Genomic DNA, 18024 nt, shown 5'->3' with positions numbered 1-18024 from the left:
AGGGACACTTATGCTGTCCCGGGGGTAAAAATGCCAGTGCAGGGGAGCTTCGGATCATTGCAAGCCCCCACTACCAACACAGCAATGCTGGCAGGGAAGTACTGGAAAGGAAAGCCCTCACCAGTAGGGGGTGCATTCCTGGTGCATTCCTGGTGGGAAAGCTGCTTTTAGGCAACTTCCTAACCTCTTTTGCCCTGGGAATGCCCCCTAATGCTGTGGCGTTGCTGTGCCACCTTTTTTGGTGGCGCAACCTTGCTGTTTTCAATGGGGCCAATTTTCTTTAAATTTATTTAAAAACTTTTAAAACTTTTTTTGTGGGGGGGGGGGCAGCTGGGAAGCCTCTGTGGAGGCAGCATGACAGCATCCTTCCTGGCCAACATGTATCTACCTCCCCTTCAGGAATGGGCTGCTTGTCTTTATTTGGAAACATAAAGAAAAGCAAGAAGCACTCAGAGAGCCGCAGGCTCATACAGGGTTTTTCTGCACATCTTAGTTTTGTTATTTTTGTGCTCATACTGCATCAGGTTTTTCTCCCTCTATTTGTCATATTTCATTGCTGTATCTCCAGCTCATTTACAAATACTTTTAAAGCACTTCTGAAGTGCTTGTAAATAAACCGGAGATACGGCAATGAAATATCGAAGCAACCACTAGAGGGAGAAAAGTATGTATGGAATAGGGAAAAACCCCAATGCAATATAAGCACACAAGTAAGGAAATAATACATGCAGAAAAGCCCACACACATGTGCGCAGACACACACACAGAGCAAACCTTAACCCTGGACAAACTAACAGTTAAGCAATTAAAGCACGCAATAAAGAAACCCAAATAGTAGGGATGTGCACAGAAATAAGTATTTTTCAGGATCAGGTTTTTAAATCCAGAATTTTTTGAAAAATCCGGAACCCAGAATTTTTTTTTAAATTGGGTTAATAAACCGAACCCCCAAAATACGAAAAGAACCTGGATCTTTCAGCTCTGCCCTGCCAGCCTTCTCCAGGTACCGGAGAAGACTGGGTGGCAGATCTGAAAGCAATCCACACTGCGCCGCTTCTCTGAACTCTGGAGAAGTGGTGCAATGTGGATTTCCCCCCGCAGGGCTCCCCCCTCCCTCCCTCCCTCCCTCCCTCCCCTTACTTACCTGCACTTAGCTTCGGTGTGGTAGCAGAACTCTGATGCTGCGCCGAAGCAAATTACAAGTAAGTAAGGGAGGGAGGGGGAGCTAAAAAATAGCAATGGGGCCATAGCGGCCCTGAATAATGCCAAATACATTCAGCATTATTCAGGGACCACTTTTTTGGCCCTTATCATTTTTTTGCTGGTAAACACCCCCGTACCTTTTTAAATTCAGCATATTTATATGCACAGTCCTACCAAATGGAAATATACAAGCCTGTGTGATGCAGTGAGGGGATCCTGGGGGCCCAGGGTAGAAGGAGAGGAGGGGAGGGGCCATGGCTCAGTGGTAGAGCCTCTGCTTGGCATGCAGTTGGTATGGTCTGTGAGGACCAAGCAAGATGTGATGTGGGCTGTACTAGATTCAAGCCCAGGAGCACCTTAGAGACCAACAAAATTTTTAGGATATAAGCTTTTAACTCCTGTCATCAATGATCTGATGAAGAGCGTTGACTCTCAAAACCTTATACCCTGAAAATCTTGTTGGTCTCTGCTACTAGACTCTAATCTAGCTCTTCTACTGCAGATCAATACAACTACCCTCTGAAATTATCTTCATGGGTTGTACTGGTTCTTTATTTTACACAGATGGGCCTAACTGCAGCATGGGGAGGCAGCATTATATCCAGGACAGTGGACAGGATTATACCCCTTCCCCCAGGGCCATTGCTCTGTCTAATTTTGAAACAGCTTGCACTTGGCTTAAATTTAAAAAAACAAAAAACAAATTTGTTGATTTACCCAATCACATGTTCTCCCTTCCATGTGGCATTCACACCCATGAAATGGCAGACTTTTCTGTAACTGCCGTGTTACCATAGTATGAGATCACATAGCAACTATCTAATTATAGACCTTCATGGGTAGGGTTGCCAACCTCCTGCTATTATAACTGATCTCCAGCCGATAGAGATCAATTCACCTGGAGAAAATGGCTATTTTGGCAATTGGACTCTATGGCATTGAAGTCCCTCCCCTCCCCAAACCCTGCCCTCTTCAGACTCCACCCCAAAAACCTCCTGCCGATGGTGAAGAGGGACCTGGCAACCCTATTCATGGGTGGGTTTAAGGGGAGACAACTGATACACTAGAATTGGGCTCATGGACTACCCCTAGGGTTGCCAGCCTGAGGTAACCATCGAGAGACTTACCAAGGGGTGAAGACCCTCACAAGCGATGTCACTTCCAGAGTGACCCAGAAGTGATGACATCATGTATGGGCAACACTCTAAGCATTAACCCCAAAGTTTGGGGCAATCCTTGCTCATCTCCCAACTTGATGGTTACACTTCTGGGTCATGATGGAAGTGACATCATGGTGTTGTCATGTTGTTAATCACACACACACCCATTTCCCCCAGCATTTCTCCCCTCTACCCAGTTGAGTAGTACCAGGCAAAGCTGACAGGGAGGTGGGAGGTCTACATAGTTTTCAGTACTTTCTACTTCTGAGAGTACAGGTAGCCCAGAAGCACCTACTTGTGTATGGTCAGGCTTGTTTTGAGGTTTCCTGCAGTTGTGCTCTCCTCATTCTCTGTGCTTCATCCACACAAGTTTTCTTGATATCTAGAAAGCAGATCTGGTTCTAGCCTGCAATTCAAGACTGGCTTGACACTATGTGCTGCAATTCTGTCTTTGAAACCTGAGGTCAAACTAGATATGATGTAAAATTTGCCAAATTTGTTTATTCACAGGAGTGGTGGAGGTATCAGGTAGTTCAGAATACTTAGTAGCACTTACTCCTTTGAAATAGAGGGCAGCATTTCCACTGACCCCTCTCCCAATTAAGACCCATCCCTTTGCCCCTGATGCTGTCCCTGATGGTCTGCTGATTCCCAGGAACAAAATTCTGGGGTGCTCAGTGAACTGCAGTGGGAGGGGTAAGTGAGAAAGATATACTTTGCAAAGTCCTCAGATAGTTGGATACACCCCAGTGTCATTATTATTTTTTACCACAAAGTGAACATAGGAGAGGGTAGCTAAAGAGGTCAGAGTTTTGCATGCAAACGGTCTTGGCTTCAGCCCCAGGTTTTTTCCAAAGTGTATTTTTTAGTGAAGTAGCAGGTGTTGGAAAAGGCCTTTCTGTGACGGAGACTCTGGGAAGCTGCTGCAGTTACGGTAGACAATATGGATGGACCAATCACCTGACTCCATATGTGGCAGCTTCATATGTTATCTGAAGCATGTTATCCCTGTGTAGCTTTTCCCTGTTCCCTTTCCCCCTCACATGTCCATGCTGTATTGTTTGGGGCATTTTCCTCTCAGACTTGGCTCCTTCTAGTATTGGAATCAGGTGTGGGGGGGGGGGAGAGAGCTTGAGGCAATGGGCCATGGGGAAGAGTTCAGTTCCATTTAAATATATGTTTGTTGTAAAAGTTAATACAAAGATACAAATGGTTTATACTTGTACAGAACAATATATGAAGAACACGGGTCCTTGGAAACAAAAAGTAATGAAGCAGTTTGTGTGGATACTGGAAGCCCTGGTACATTCTACATGGTTAGTGCATATTATACAATGTCTGTCCATTCCTTACAGATGATTAGATACTTGCCAGCACCCACCCCACCCCCATGGCCAGTGGCAGTAGATCGGGCGTGAGGTTGCCAGATCCAGGTTGGGAAACTCCTGGAGATTTTGGGATGGAGCTTGGGGAGGACAGGGACCTCAGTGGGGTACAATGCCACAGAATCCACCCTCAAAAGCATCCATTTTCTCCAGGGGAACTGATCTTTGTGGTCTAGAGATGAGCTGTAATTCCAGGGGATCCCCAGGTCCTGCCTGCAGGCTGGCATCCCTAAATGCCAGCCTGGCATTTAGGGATGCCTAAATGCAGGATGCCTAAATGCCAGATGTTGATAAGAAATCAACATCTGTCGTGAAATAGTCTCTACTGTAGGGTAGGCTGCCACAGCTGTCTTCCTTTACCACACTTTCTCTTCCTCCAGTAAGCTTGTGCATTTGGCTGCAAGTTGCCCAAATATCATTAATATGTTGTGTCACTGGGGAGATGTAGAGTTGACGTGCTGGAACACTTATCAGGCCATGGAAAACTGTGCTGGAAATGTTGTGCTGGGCCAGTCAGGCTGGGAGATTGCTGTAGGGCCAATGAGTTTTGAGGGGCATACTGATCTCAACAATGCCTGAGGTCAACTTTGAATGCTGTGTGTGCTTTAATGTAAATGGGCTGAAAACTGTCAGTTCCCATTGTCTGGTCATTGACTGAGTTTCTGTGATGTTAGTGGGGCTGCCTTTCCCCCACTGAGGATGGGGGATTGTCAAGGTCTCTTGCCTTTTTAATAAAATAGAAACGGAGAGAAAAGGCAAAACTTTGGCAAGGGGTTTGTTTTACTCCACCTCCTCGCACAAGTGTAAGCAAAAGCCGTGGGTTAGAATCCTTGGGGGCTGAGACCCACTCAGCTTCCCCCAGGTAGTACTGCCACCAGTCCCTGTTTTAGAGACACCTCAGACCAGGGGCCAAGAGCACCCCTGGGCTACCCTTTTCCCTGTTGCCTCAGCAACCACCCGCCCGCCCTGCAGAGTAGCACCCTGACAGACTGGGTGACAACAAACGTATAGTTTTTGGTAGTGTATAGCCTGGTCAGGCCAACTAGAATCAGCTTAGAGCTTAGTAGAGTTCAAGAAGCCAATCACTTTTATACTTTAAGGAGTTTTATTGTAACTTAGCACATAGTTCCAAATAAAACATACGAAAGTTGGAGCATTTAAAATAACAAAACTAAATAAAGGTTTTAACTCACACCAAAGGTTTAGATTAAAGCAAGGACTTCTGGATATGCACAGAATTTACCCGTTCCTGGGTTCTATGACACTGGTTCACCTGATGCTGACTTCAGGATTGCTTCCAGCGAGGCAAGAGAGTATATCTCCTCCTAGAAAGGTTGAGGCAGCATAGTGAAGTCCTTCGAGCATGCAAGCCCACACGGATCACGCCCCCCCCTTCTCTCTCTCTCTCTGGCCGACCCCTTTGGGTAGTCTTATTTCCCTGCAAGCTAGGAATAAGTGGGCCCTTACTCCAATCCATGCACAACATGGATTATTGCCAGGTGATCTTATTTACAAGGTAGAAATTACCTCCGCCCTTACCAAGTGGGTAATGATGGGTGATGGCCGTTCGCCCATCACCCCCCCTTTCAACCAGGTGATTTTAATGAAGCAACCCGTACTGGGTTATTCTCCTAGCACTGTGGCCTTGAGGCCTGAAGGGAGCAATAAAATTGCTTCCAGCTTTACTTCTCCCAAGGAGGGGAAGGATACTCCTTAACAATTCCCACACTCCTTGCATACCAGTTTTACAACCCTAATTCAGGCCTGGTCAAAGGCCAAGCTTGAACCAAGAATAATTCCTACAAGAAATTGTAAGAGAGTCTTACAGTTTCTTGACAGGGATCTCCTACTGCCGCTCTGTTGGTTGATGGGGGTGGGTGGGACATGGGGAATTGTCAGTAATATTAAACCATAGGCTGTTGCCCAAATGGCAGAGCATCACTTGCATCCCCAGCCGTCATGCTGATATCACTTCCAGTCTCATTGGGAGTGACATCCGTGCATTGCCAGTGGCATCATGACAGCTCTTGCTGCTGGTAAATCCCCTTGCCTGTTGCCTGGCAATCCTAGATGTTTGAGGATGCACATTTTTCAGTTTCTAATATCACAGCAATTGCTACAGACAAGTTGTAGGAGCTCCTGATTATTTATTTATTTATTTGTTTCGAAATCTGTTGTGCTGCTTCTCCAGAGAACCTACCTGAGGCAGCTTACAAAATAAAACATAAGAAAAACATTAAAAGTTGCTAATCAAAATTCAACATTTAAAAACAAACTGAGCAGCTTAAAACTATTACTTTTCAGAATAAAAACCCACTATAAAATTGGTGTTAAAAGATTAAATTAAATTATAAGCCTGGAGTAAGCAGAAATATTTTGGCCTAGTGCCTAAAAGAGTACTATAGGTATCAGGTGAGCTTTAAAGGGAAGGGGATTTCATAGGCAAGGTGTCACTACTGGAAAAACCCTGTCTCTGGTTGCCCACCTGCCTCACCTCTGAAAGCAGAGGCATGGAGGGCAGGGCTTGTGAGGCAGATCTTAACTGGCAGGCTGGACAAATTCACACATAGCAGTTCTGATGTGATGCTTTTTGGGGAAATGGCATATGTAACCTGAAGGATGAAAAGTACTGTGTGAAGCTGCTATCATTTTCCAGATTTGATGGTAGTGGAAGTTGTGCAAGAATTTTGTTTTGTATTAGTTTTGTACTGTTATTGGCCTATGCCTAAGGTCATTAATAAAGCAAATGTGAATCAGTTTATGGATCTGTGTTCCCTTTGTATGTAGCATCAGGCAGCATCTCAATCAGTTGTGTGGTGAAAGAACACCCCATACCTTCCAGGCGGAGGAGGACTCTCGTATCTACTCTTGGCTGCTGTTGGCTATGGTTGTCACCACTTCCATCCTGTTCTCAGAGGCACTGGCAATAGTGGAGGGAAAGTAGCATTTCATATAGAATCATAGAGTTGGAAGGGACCACCAGGGCCATCAAGTCCACCTCCCCTGCATAATGCAGGAAATTCACAACTACCTCCCCCCTCCACACCCCTAGTGACCAGAAGATGGCCAAGATGCCCTCCCTGGCAAAGGTTGCAATGTATTTTCAGCTCCATAGCCACCAAGCTAATTACATCACCAGCTAATAATAGCTACTGATGTCTGCATCATGTGGCCTTAGCCTACTCCTCTTCTTCTGACACTGATTTTTTTGATGAAAGTTTAGGCATGGTACACTTCTTAAAATCTGCCATTGGCACCAGTGGGAACACTTCAGCGATGGCTGATGGCAGCTTCTTGAACACTAGCTTCCTAAAGGATTGTTGTTGTTATTTTGCCAACAAGTCACAGCCGACTTATGATGACCCTATAGAGTGTTCAAGGCAAGAGACATTCAGGGGTGGTTTGTCATTGCCTACCTCTGCGTAAAGGTACGAGCTCTGTGGCGGTTCAAGCCTCATGGCATAGAGTGGTAAGCTGCAGTACTGCAGTCCAAGCTCTGCTCATGACCTGAGTTCGATCCCAACGGAGGTCGGTTTCAGGTAGCTGGCTCAAGGTTGACTCAGCCTTCCATCCTTCCGAGGTCGGTCAAATGAGTACCCAGCTTGCTGGGGGTAAAGGGAAGATGACTGGGGAAGGCAACGGCAAACCACCCCGTAAAACAAAGTCTGCCTAGTAAACGTCGGGATGTGACTTCACCCCATGGGTCAGGAATGATCCGGTGCTTTGCACAGGGGACCTTTACCTTTACTTACCTCTGCATAGCAACCCTAGACTACCTAGGTGGTCTACAATCCAAGTACTAACCAGAACTGAACCTGCTTAGCTTCCAAGATCTGACAAGATCAGACTAGTCTGGGTTATCCAGGTCAGGGCAAAGGATTCTTACAGGGTGGTACAAACGGAATATGGCTGATCTATGATAGGACTCCTGTGTATGCACCTGGTGTAGGGTTGCCAGGTCCCCCCTCTCCTCCAGTGGAAGGCTTTTGGGGCAGAGCTGAGGCATGGATTGCGCACGTGCGGCTGCACCGACATGATCACGCCACTTCCGCTTTACACCCGGAAGTGCCGCATTACATGGGGCCTTTTACCACTCGAACTGGGAGTTTACACCCAGAAGTGACATGCTGCGGCGTGCAGGCCCACAAAAGTAACAAAACTGAGCAGCCTTAAGGTCAAATACACCTCCGATATAGTTTGTGAGTCACATTGGTTCCGTACCTCTGCAGATAAATGGCAGTTTAATGTCTCTCTTTCAAGGGCAGGAATATTTATTTCATCTGAAAATATCTGGGCCTAGATCTCCTGATCACAGATATAATAAGACAAGGATCTGGTGACATCTGTCGCCAACACTTTGGAATAAGAAGCAGAAGAAAGCAGGTGCCTCTGTGAGGCACAAATATAACCAGCCCTTGCAAAACAGAAAAGAAGCACTGCCTAAATGTGTCATCAAAAAAATGAAAGATGAACTGTAGATGACCTTCAAGAGTTGTTTACAACCTACACAGAACCTTAAGAACTTTGTACTCCAGTTCCTTTGCTTGGCTTGGAATAGATGGGATTAACTTTTTGCTGCTGCTATGACAAAGGAAAACTAAATGCAGGATTGAAGAAAAAAAGTAAAATCTAGGGATTGTAAAAATAATCACTGTACATTAAAATGACAGTCCTGTGGCACATTATCTAACCTAGGGCTGTTGAAAAAAAAATTCGGTATAGTTCGGATTCGGCTGAATTTGGCTCGTTTTAATTCAGACCGTGCCGAAGTCCGAACTCCCCCGCTTCGGATCCCCGGATATTCGGGGGGATCCGGAGTTCGGAGGGAAATTCGGCACCCCGCGCGCCTTCAGGGGGATTCCCTGAAGGCGCGCGGGGGCCCTTTAAACAGATCTGCGCCTCCCAACATATCTATTTAAAGACCCCCGCTGGCAAGACCAGACCCCCCAAACCCCCCAGATCCCCCCTTCCAGCCCGGCCGGGAGGCACAGATCTGTTTAAAGGGCACCCCGCTCCTCTCCAGGGAAGCCCCCTGAAGGGGGGCGGGGTGCCCTTTAAACAGATCTGCGCCTCCCGGCCGGGAAGCACACATCTGTTTAAAGGACGCCCCGCTCCTCTCCAGGGAAGCCCCATGAAGGGGGGCGGGGTGCCCTTTAAAGAGATCTCCGCCTCCCGGCCGGGAAGCACACATCTATTTAAAGGGCCCCCCGCTCCTCTCCAGGGAAGCCCCCTGAAGAGGGGCGGGGTGCCCTTTAAAGAGATCTCCGCCTCCCGGCCGGGAAGCACAAATCTGTTTAAAAGGCACCCCGCTCCTCTCCAGGGAAGCCCCCTGAAGGGGGGCGGGGTGCCCTTTAAACAGATCTCTGCCTCCCGGCCGGGAAGCACAGATCTGTTTAAAGGGCACCCCGCTCCTCTCCAGGGAAGCCCCCTGAAGGGGTCGGGGTGCCCTTTAAAGAGATCTCCGCCTCCCGGCTGGGAAGCACAGATCTGTTTAAAGGGCACCCCGCGCCTCTCCAGGGAAGCTCCCTGAAGGCGCGTGGGGTGGGGGAAAGGGCCCGAATCGGCCAAATTTATTTGGGAACACCCCGAACTCGGCCAATTCGGCTCCCCGGTTCCCCCCTTTTTTGAGTTCGGTTCGTCCAAACTGAAAAACCGCCGAATTGAGATAAATTCGGCTGTTTTTCGGTTCGGGCCGAACCGAATCAACAGCCCTAATCTAACCTTCTGTTTTTGAAATTTAGGTGACAATTGGCCTACTTAGATGCTGCTGTCAACACTGACCAATTAAACATTTTCCTTTCTGCTTGCCTTAGGGTGATGTTGCAGTTTGGGGGCTGTGCTGGGGTGGATTGGCCATTATGGCCATCGGATTCTCCCGGCAAGCTGATGGCCTCCCCCCCCTTGGGCCAGGACAGCCCAGTGGTGAGAAGGGTGGTGCCTAGGGTTGCCAGGTCTCTTCGCCACCGGCGGGATGTGTTTGGGGCAGAGCCTGAGGAGGGCGGGGTTTGGGGAGAGGAGGGACATCAATGCCATAGAGTCCAATTGCCAAAGCAGCCATTTTCTCCAGGGGAACTGATCTCTATCGGCTGGAGATCAGTTGTAATAGCAGAAGATCTCCAGCCACCACCTGGAGGTTGGCACTCATAGTGGGGCCTGGCCCAGCTGAGCCACACATTGGCTGGGCAGGCTGGCCGGCTTTTTCTCCTCCCTCCTGCCCTCCTTTGGGGGGGGGACCCTTTTCCAAGACTGTTTATTTTCCTCCCAGTCTACCCCTGAGGGCTATGATCCAAGTGAACAGTCATAGGCTGTCAGGAGCAGGCCATGGGAATGGTATGCAGTAGTCTGATTGTGCTGCTTCCAGGTGCTGTTGTGCTATTCTGTCCAAGGCCAGTCTATGCCGTGTGTTTAGTCTTCATAGATTCCCATACTGTGGGAATCGCCAAGTACTCCTTCCTGCCTCTGGGAGGGGGGTTGCCTGGGTTATCAGTTATCTCCTTTTGCTCTTCCATATATGCTGTGTACCTTGCCTTTGCCCCTTACTAGTGTCCTTTTGAATATGGCTTCTGAAACCTGTCGATCCTAACCAATAAAACTGCTTTCATGGACTTGCCGTCTGCTGGAATCTGTTTATGGGTTTGCCGCAGGGCTACAGCTTACATTAGGATACTAGTGGCCGTTAAAACTATAAGCAAACCAACTCCTGCTCTGGCCTCAGACACCTCCAGTCCGATCCAAGTGCCGCCCGAATATCAGGACTTTACAGACGTGTTTAATGTGCAGGAGTGTGATGTGTTACCCCCCTCCCACCGCCGGACGGACTGTATTATTGAAGTGGTGGGGGATGGAAAACTGCCAAAAAGTAAGATCTATCCTATGAGTCCTATGGAACGGACAGTGGTCCGCGAATTCTTAGACAAAAACTTGGCTCGCAGTTTTATCCTACCCTCCACCTCGCCCTATTCGGCACCAGCTTTCTTCGTGTGTAAGAAAACAGGGGATTTGCGTTTGTGTATTGACTTTCGAAAACTCAATGCTGTTACTCAAACGAATGCTTATCCCATCCCCCTCATTTCTGATCTCTTGGGACAACTGAAAGAGGGACACATTTTCACCAAACTGGACTTAGTTGAGGCTTATTACAGAGTCATAATCCGGGAGAGAGATGAATCTCTGACAGCCTTTTCTACTTGCTTTGGAATGTTCGAATTTATGGTGATGCCTTTTGGATTAAAAGGGGCCCCAGGGGTCTTCATGCATTTCATTAACGAGATCCTCCATGATCTACTGTTCAAAGGAATGGTAGTTTATTTAGATGATATTCTCATTTACTCTAAAGCCATGGATGAGCATGTTGCCTTGGTTCGAGAGGTGTTGCAACGTCTCAGAGACAATCAGCTGAATGCTAAAGTGTCTAAATGCGAATTTCATAAAATGCAATTGACTTTCCTAGGATATATTATCTCACACCAGGGACTGACTATGGATCCTGAAAAGGTGCAAGCGGTGCTCAATTGGGAACCACCCTCTACTCGTAAACAGGTCCAAAGATTTCTCGGGTTCGCAAATTTTTACAGGGTGTTCCTCCCACATTTCGCTCAGATTGCGCTACCCATCATGAACCTCCTTAAGACTAAGGGAAAGGGGAACACAACCACCTTACCCAATGCCCAGGTGGAGGGGACCCCCCAGTGTCAAGCTGCCTTCGATAGTCTTAAACAGCTTTTTACCTCCGAGCCTGTTTTGCAGCACCCGGACTGCAATCAACCATTCGTAGTGCATGTAGACGCTTCCGACGTAGTGATGGGGGGTGCGCTCTTGCAGTGGGGGGAGGATGGGCACCTGCATCCGTGTGCTTATTTTTCTAAGAAGTTCACTCAATCCGAACTCAATTGGGCCGTTTGGGAATAGGGAGCCGCTGCGGTAAAGCATGCCCTGACAGTGTGGAGGCAGTTTTTAGAGGGTTCCAAGGTGCCTTTTGAAGTATGGTCCAATCACAAAAACCTAGAGGCCCTAATGGGAGCGCGCAAGCTGTCCGCGAAGCACGTACACTAGGTGGACTTCTTTGCCCAATTTCGATTCATCCTAAAATATGTACCAGGGAAGCAAAACCTTCTGGCTGATGCTTTGTCCAAACTTCCCCAATATTCCACCAAGGTTGATCGGCCCACAGAGTCGCTCTTCACCCCTGCCCAACGAGGTCTGTTGCCCACTTTTGCCATACAAACCCGTTCTTGGACCCGATCCCCACTGCCGCCGCTTTCTATGGGAGGGGAAGCCCCACGCCCGGCTGAGCTGGCAGCACCACCCGCCTCGCTTCCTCCAACCCCTGAGCAACTGACAGCCACGGTTCCCAAGGTGCGGGGGCCCGAGCGCTCCATTCAGTTGCTCCCTGCACCTGTGTCGGCTCTGTCCCCGGTCAAGCTGCCTGCTGACTCCTCTCCGGAGGGGGTGGAAGGACTGTCTGATTCCTTTAAGGAGACTTCTTCACAGTTATCAAGCGGAACTGTCCTCGCAGACCCTTCCAGCTACTCTAATTAAATGCGGGGAGTTTTGGTACACAGATTCTAAATTGTATGTTCCGAAAGTATTGCGGGGGGAGGTTTTGAGTTTGGTTCATGGCGCCAAGACTGCCAGACATTTTGGATTTCTCAAGACATTGCATTTGCTACGGAGACAGTTTTGGTGGGCGGGCATGCAGTCAGATGTAGACTCCTTCATCTGCAGCTGCCCCATATGTGCAGTGGCCAAATGATCTCAGGGCAAACCGCCCGGACTTTTAGAACCATTAGAGACTCCCTCCAAACCATGGGAAGTTATTGCAATGGACTTCATAACGGACCTACCCCCTAGTGGGGGAAAGACAGTTCTTTGGGTGATTACTGATCTATTTTCGAAACAGGTGCATCTTGTACCCTGCACAGGTATCCCTTCCGCCCTGAAATTGGCCTGCCTCTTTGTGTCACATGACTTCCATCTCCATTCCTTTCCGAGCAAAATAGTGACGGACAGGGGGTCAACTTTCGTGGCCAAATTCTGGAAGGCTTTTCTCAAATTGGTCGGAGTAGAACAAGAACTATCTAGTGCCTTCCATCCCCAAACAGACGGTCAAACTGAACGGGTGAATGCGGTGTTGGAATGCTATTTACGCTGTTGTGTTAATTACCATCAAGATGATTGGGTAGACCTGTTGCCTTTTGCTGAGTATGCTTATAATAATGCGGTTCACCAATCCACAGGGTTCAGCCCTTTCCAGGTTGTCCATGGTCAAGAGTTTGGCCCCGCTGGTCATGTTGATGTTTCTGAGGAGGAGGGGGGAGCTGATGTGGCCGGATGGGTACATTCAATTCAAACAACCTGGCCATGGCTGGTTAAAAATCTAGAGCGGGCCAAACGGCGTTACAAGGCTCAGGCTGACAAACATCGCTCCCCCAGTATGGAATGCAAAGTGGGGGATCTTGTCTATCTGTCCACCAAGAACCTACAGCTCGTGTGATAAACTCAGTGCCAAGTATGTGGGTCCGTTCCCCATTTCCCAGATTATTAATCCATATCCCAGAATTCCATTATTGGTAGCAGGTGATTTTAACGCCCGTATTGGCACCAATGATGAAGCTGGGTTAGTTTGGCCCACGACGGAGCTGCCCCCCCCCACATTTGTGTGAGAGATTCTCAAAAGATTCTAAGGTTAATTTTGCAGGAAAACAATTGTTTGAGTGCGCTGTGAATCAAGGTTTGGTAATTTTAAATGGGCACAGGCAGTTTGATCCCACAGGAGATTTTACTTGTGTAACGTTCAAAGGGGCCAGTGTGATTCATTACATGTTAGTATCAGAAGGTTTGCTACCACGAATTCACGATTTTAAGATAGGAGAGTATTATGGAGGGGACCATCTTCCCTTACAATTAACTCTTTCATTGTCTCCTGATTGTTTTTTATTCCCCGGTTTATCAACAAACCTATTACAAGGACGAAAGGCCTTGAGGCCCGTTAGATGGTCACCTGAGTTAACTCCTATTGTAGTGAATATTATGCATTCAAATCAATGTCGGTCCGCCCTTACTGAATTTTTTAAACAGAGGGATACGGTGCAGATGATAGAATCGTTAACTAATATTTTAAACCTTTTTAAACCAATCTATTCAAAACCATCATCGTCCCGAGGATTCCAACGTAAAAATAGCTGGTTTGATGGTGAGTGTAGAGAAAGTATTAAAAAAATAAGATCTCTTCACCGCTTATATAAAAATACCAGCTCAAATATACATCTGTTAGATCTTATACGGCTAAAGAAGTCATTTAGGTCCCTGATAAAGTTTAAAAAACAGCTGGACATATATAAATGCTGGGAATTACTCATCTCAGCAGTAAATAATAACGAAACCCAGACTTTTTGGAATCTAGTGAATAGAGGACTCTCTACGGTGGCTAGTATCCCTTCATGCATTACTCCTGGGATCTGGGAAAAATACTTTACTTCTAATTTTGTAACGGTCCCTGGTTTTGATTTGGATGAGGAACTGGTTGAACCCCCCCAAATGGATAGTTGGCCACAGGTCTCCCCTGAATATGTGAGTGCCTTAATTAAACAATTTCGGTCAGGTAAAGCTCCAGGTCCTGATTTAATTCCGGTTGACCTTTTGAAAGTAAATCTGTCTTGGTGGAGCCATATTTTGGCCTCACTTTTCACGCAAATAAATAACACAGGAGATATTCCCGCAGCATGGAAACATGCAATAATTGTGCCACTTTATAAAAAAGGACCAAAAAACGATCCCAAAAACTATCGTCCTATTAGTTTGCTTTCATCAATAGGTAAAGTATATGCAGCCTTTTTGCAGTCAAAATTATCGAATTGGCTAGAAACTGAAGAAATAATACATCCGGAACAAGCTGGGTTTAAGAAAGGCACCTCTGTCTTGGAACATTGTCTTATATTATATCATCTTGCAGATAAGTATTCTTCATACTCAGGGGGCTCTTTGTATGTTGCCTTTATGGATTTAAGGGCAGCTTTTGACTCAGTGCCTAGAGGCCGACTGTGGGCTAAATTAAAAACCACAACCATAGATAAGAGATTACTTTGGCTGATTTTTAAGCTTTATGAGAACCCTACCGCTCAGGTCCGTTGTGGAGTTGAAGGCCAACTTACTAATAGTATTCACCTCTTAAAGGGGGTGAAACAAGGTTGCCTTTTGGCCCCCATGCTGTTTAATTTTTATTTTAATGATGTGATTCCGTTTATTCAAAAGACAGCTTATCATGCACCAATATTAGCTGGTCATGAGGTTCCCATTTTGCTCTATGCAGATGATACAGTCCTTTTGTCTAGATCTGAGGTGGGCCTTCGTAAGACTATTAATAGGTTTATTGATTATTGTAACCAGGAGGGTCTATCAGTTAACTATAGTAAATCAAAAGTAATGGTTTTCTCAAAGAAGATCAAAGTAAAACGAAATCCATGGAAAGTTGAGGGGGGTGAATTAGAGATGGTGTCCCAATTTAAATATTTGGGAGTTACTTTTAGTCAAAATTTGTCTTGGAAACCTCATCTTAGCTTGGCAAATAAAACTGCCAAAGTTAATTCGAATGCTTTGTTAAGATTCTTTTATTCCAGGGGAGGCCAATATGTTCCTATGGCTATTACAGCTTTCAATGCCAAAATAATCCCTCAGTTTCTATTTGGAGCTCCCATTTGGATTAATGAAATCACGGAGTCTGTTGACAATATACTTATACATTTTCTGCGGCGTTTGACAGGCTCTCCAAAGTGTGTGGCGGGAACGGCACTTAGAATGGAACTTGCACAGTGTTCTTTTGAATCTAGGGCCTGGATTGCTGCCTTCAAATTAAGGCTGAAGGTTCTCTACTCAACTCCTAACATCCAAGGGGGCCTGTTACATAGATTAAAGGAAGATAACTACAGAGGGACGTGGGGAAGACATATAGATAGTAAACTGGTACTGCTTGACCTTCCACCATTAGTTCTTAACAACTTAAACTTTTCTGAAGCACTTAAATTAGTAAGGTCAAGGGTGAGAAATCTTGAGTGTGTTAGCACTACATTCCGCGCTAGGCGCGTATGTTCTACCCTTGCACTGGGGATTCCCCCTCCTGAGTTCGTGCCCTCTTATGTGAGCTTGCTGACAATCCCAAGCCATAGACGTGCCTTTATGCTTGCCAGATTAAATGCTTACCCAACTGCAGAGATGTCAGGTCGTTTTGCGAAAACTCCATACTCAGATCGAGTTTGTGAATGTAAATCTGGAGATATTGGGACTTTACACCATCTCTTATTGTTTTGTCAGCACTGGTCAGCTCCTCGGTTGCGTTGGATCATCCCAATATTGTCTAAATACAAACTTCCCTTGGAGTCCTGGGTGATATCCCACATAATGGGAGATATTCATCCTGATATCACTAGTTCTGTTGCAAGATTTTTGGCGGAGGTGATGTCGCTCAAACGTCAAAATAAAACAAGCACGTAAACTACGAGTTGAATGTTGAAACAGATTTTGTGATTTCAATGAGACTGGTTCAGGGGGAATATATTGTTATGGTATTAGTGATGCTATGTTTAGTAATTGTTTCTACTGTGTTTTAACCTTAAGTATACGTTGGGTGTTGTAAATTGATTATGTGTTGTTGTATTATGTATTATTGTTATGGTTAAGCTCAAGACCTTTGGTCAAAGGAGCTAGTAAATAAATGGAAATGGAATGGAGATTATTAATCCAGTGGCTGTGGAACTCTCCTTGCCCAAATCCTTACGCAGAATTCATCCTGTGTTCCATGTCAGTCTTTTAAAACCGTATGTTCCTTCCCAAAAATGGCATCCTGAACCACAACCTGAAGTGCCTGAAATGGTGGTGGGGGGGAGCATTTTGAAGTGGCTAAAATACTGGATTCTCGCATTCGCTACAGTACCCTTCAGTACCTGGTCCGCTGGAAACATTTTGGTCCCGCCCAGGATGAATGGGTGCGCGCCTGTGATGTCTCCACCCGCTCTTAGTACGAGAATTCCATGCCGTCTACCCTCACAAACCTACGGTGGGAGGGTGAGGGGGGTCTTTAGGGGGGCAGAATGTCAGGAACAGGCCATGAGGATGGTATGCGGTGGTGCAATTGTGCTGCTTCCAGGTGCTGTTGTGCTATTCTGTCCAAGGCCAGTCTATGCCGTGTGTTTAGTCTTCATAGATTCCCATACTGTGGGAACCGCCAAGTACTTCTTCCTGCCTCTGGGAGGGGGGTTGCCTGGGTTACCAGTTATCTCCTTTTGCTCTTCCATATATGCTGTGTACCTTGCCTTTGCCCCTTGCTAGTGTTCTTTTGAATATGGCTTCTGAAACCTGTCGATCCCAACCAATAAAACTGCTTTCATGTACTTGCCGTCTGCTGGAATCTGTTTATGGGTTTGCCGCAGGGCTACAGCTTACATAGGCTCTTCAAACTCAAATCTGTTACCTTTCCATCCCTTTCAACTTTTTAAGATAATACGTCGATGGTTAATGCTGATAAAGCAGTTGAGAAGTAGTTTGACAGAAATATGTTTGGGATGCTGTTATAGAAGGTTCTGCATGGCCATTTATGCAGAGTCAATTTTGATGCTCGCTCAAAGCTCTTTTTTAAAATGCGACCTTTAAAATGCTTATTCACAGTCCTGACGCAAAAGGAGAAATTCCACCCCCACACACACTCACCTGCTCCTTTGTTCCTTCGATTAGCCAACCTCCATTTGCATAGCCAATGCCCAGTTGTCATTTTGCATGGTTCCTTCAGGGGATACTTCAGTGTGGGGGCGGAGCAAACACAAAAGGTCACCTTAAAGGGGCTCTTAAGAAATACAAAGTAGGTATGCACCGGCTTCGCAGTCATTTCCTGAATGACGATTCAGCATGCAAAACTCCAAAAAAAAATGTGGGGCACTTCAGCCTGGAACGCGCTAATTACCAAGCATAAATGGTCCATGGCAGATTCCCTAACTGCTGTAGACTTTGTCCTATTATGACTTTCTTCTTAAAATCTATCTTTTATTTGCTAATAAAATGGTGATAACTAGATTATGCAGACCAAAATTGTACTGTGCCATCCCTAATATATCTGTGTGAAATTTCAAAATATAAGCATAATCTTTGTTTTTGTGGGAAAATAGGATATGTCTAGTTTTTATGCCTTTGTGGGAAAGCTTAAACTGAAGCTGTTAACTTCTCAAATAGGGAATGGCCTTATGGTAGTCCATATAGACTAAAACATTTCCCTCTATGAAAATGATGGGCAA

This window comes from Euleptes europaea, chromosome 10, assembly GCF_029931775.1.
Source record: "Euleptes europaea isolate rEulEur1 chromosome 10, rEulEur1.hap1, whole genome shotgun sequence".
Lineage (NCBI taxonomy): Eukaryota > Metazoa > Chordata > Lepidosauria > Squamata > Sphaerodactylidae > Euleptes > Euleptes europaea.
The sequence above is the reverse complement of the archived record's forward strand: the minus strand, read 5'-3'. Positions refer to the sequence as shown.